This window comes from Saccostrea echinata, unplaced genomic scaffold (assembly GCF_033153115.1).
Source record: "Saccostrea echinata isolate AGI-Se365-2 ecotype Australia unplaced genomic scaffold, CSIRO_AGI_Sech_v1 ptg000018l, whole genome shotgun sequence".
Lineage (NCBI taxonomy): Eukaryota > Metazoa > Mollusca > Bivalvia > Ostreida > Ostreidae > Saccostrea > Saccostrea echinata.
In genome coordinates this window covers 1,934,293-1,937,134 of record NW_026889767.1, presented here as the reverse complement: position 1 = coordinate 1,937,134, position 2,842 = coordinate 1,934,293, and the positions used below count along the sequence as shown (strand labels likewise).

Genomic DNA, 2,842 nt, shown 5'->3' with positions numbered 1-2,842 from the left:
TCACTAGTGACACACAAACATAAGGGAATAAGGAAAATGTTCACATATTGTTGTACAAATAAATTGCATTCAACAGTTCAGATTGCTAGGTTTGAAGAACAAACATAAGTCTTCTTCAGCATTGCATATTCCAAGAGGAATCAAAAATCAATTCTGTATTGATATCGTAGATGTCAATCCAAAGATACACATAAAAAGAAAATAAAGACAAGGTACGGGTATACAGAAAGTTTAATGATATTGTACATTTCATATATAAGTAATAATAAAATCGTTTATGTCAAATTCAAAAAGTATTACTTTTCTTCAATCAAATTTCCCTAGGCAGTGATATACATTTATAGGGTTAGATGTTTGAATATTTAATTTGTATCAGTTATTTCTCATTGTATGATCACATCACTGTATAAATCAATTACTTATATCAGTATGACATATATTTTTGGGAATTTCATCTACATGTATGACAGTGCTACACATTTCATGTTATTCGTGTTATTCATCATCTTTATGAACTATACACTTGTTTATGCTATTCAGCACATTGTGGATACCATAAGATTACATAAACAAATATGTATTATGCTAATGGAGTTCATTAGATAAGTGAAAAGTCTGCTTCTCCTGAAATTAGTGAAGTCAATAAAAGTCAATCACTCATCTTTAAACCTAACATAACATGCATGAGGTCAACACATGCATATAGTCAATCACTGACACACCAAACATTGATGCTACACCTTTATTCCAAAATTGTGCCTTAGCCTCATCAGTGTTGATATACAATTATGGACTATTTACACAAAAAATACCTAAAGTGACCGAGACAATTCTTTTGTCATTAGTATTGCCCCTTTTTTTCTACATACAGTTGAATTGTTTTGATGTCAAAAAATCTAATAAATTTTCAATAATGTTTCATGCTGGTATAAATAATACACACATCACTGACATCTATTTTTTTTACTGTTTTCTTCATGGCAAGTGGGCCTTGTTTTTCTCCTGCTGCTATGTGGAGTTGTAGACGATTACTTAGTCTGTTCTGTAGGTTCTCTCTGTTTTTGTTGTAGTTCTACAACATGGTAAAATTAATCCAAAGATTCCTTAAAATGAAAAATAAAATTCTAAAGATCTATGAGCATAACACTATAATATAACAATATCTTAAATGTGCTGTCTGATTAAATTAGAAAGAGATTTTAGAAGTATTGATATACTTCAAATATTACTTCAAGTATTGATTTACTTTGTATTTAACTGCATAAAAACATTGATGTCAAGAATAAGTGGCTTAAGAGATTTTATGCATTGTGGAAACAGTTACTTTTCTTTTGCAGTTCCCTTTCTCCATAATCATGTGTACATTACATAACTAACTGGAAAAATAGGGTGTGGTGATGTTCCTTTTGTATATACATACATGTAGCCTGTTGACAATTCATTTTCACATTCTGTTATGACACACGGGTGAAGATTCTTTTCTGTTTCCTTGTGTGCTCCATCATTGATCCTGAATGCATGTAATATTTCATTAAAATATAAATACATGTAATGCATTTGACTTCGAATTTTTTAAATGCTTTTAAAATCTTGATCTCATAAACAAATTTGTAGTTAACTATCCTCAGCATTTTCACCAAGACTAAATATCATTTGATAATAGTATAAATTGACTATTCATCTGTGATTTTACTATGTCAAGTTTTCATGGTATAATGATATCTTCACTTGAATAAAAACATACTGGCTTTGTAATTAAGTTTCTTCATAACAGATACTTTTCTTAACATAATATCAGTAAGCTTACAACTCGTCTCGATAATTCCAAAGAAGCCTTTCTTGATGACTGTGACCCATCTGGGGGAACTGGACTTTGCTGTATAAGTCAGTATTTCATGGCCCATAAAAGCTACAATTAATTTAGATTCCTAAAGCTATATACAATCACAAAATGTTTCAAAGATAAAGCATTGTAAAATTACCCACAAAAATGTTTTGCAGCATTCTCATTTAATATCGAGAATTATATTCAGTTCACCGAGATTTATAGCTTTGAACGGTTGAGTCATTGTCTGAGCACGTTTGTAAATCACTATTGTACGTCATAGAACATAATCTAAACATTGCTTTCTTTAATTGACAATTATATTATCACTAACTTTTACATTAATATACCCGAATATCTTATTTTTTAACAGACAGTTGTGTTTCGGTCTTCCGCATGACATGCCTTTATCAGCTGTTTATGCAACGTAAACACTTGCTTTTCCGTCTTTTGGACTTAGGAAATGAATAAATCTCACCTTGTGTATTCTTTCCGGGTACCTCGTATCATTATTACATCTATCCCATGCATAGGACCTCACAATTTTTCGTTACACAGCGGATATGTTGCATTAAACGATGTCATCTCGGACCTCCGACATCTGTGTGTTTTGTCGGAGGTAATGGCGGACAAAGTTTCCGCGATTCTGATTGGCTGTGCGGAGATGGCAACTGCGTCACCCGTGACGACGTGGAAGCGTGAATATTAAAATGAACCAAAAAAAAAAAAAAAAAAAAAAAAACTTTTAGATTACAGATTTCCTTACCATTTGTTTAAATGTACAATAATTCTTTCAATCTCAATAAATAATACTGGAACAGTATTAAGGAATCTATAGAATATATATTGAATGAAGTTTTTCTATCTGTATATAATTGTTGTCCGTAAATATACTTTCAGGACTAAAATGTGTACAAGATATGTAAACTAATTATGCCATCAAAATCCTGAACAAATAAAGGGCATCATAATCATTATGAAACGTCACTACCTATTTAATGAAGAAACCGTAGTTTG

At 31.1% G+C, this 2,842-nt stretch overlaps 1 long non-coding RNA gene across 1 annotated transcript; it reads right to left on the bottom strand.

Annotated features, from left to right (window-relative positions):
- Positions 1-213: 213 nt before the first annotated feature.
- LOC133189400 (uncharacterized) lies at positions 214-2,408 on the bottom strand. The gene is made up of 4 exons (XR_009721466.1): positions 2,304-2,408; positions 1,808-1,909; positions 1,421-1,510; positions 214-1,103 (listed from the first exon to the last, which is right to left on the bottom strand). It is a non-coding gene; the product is annotated as an uncharacterized LOC133189400 (long non-coding RNA).
- Positions 2,409-2,842: the final 434 nt, after the last annotated feature.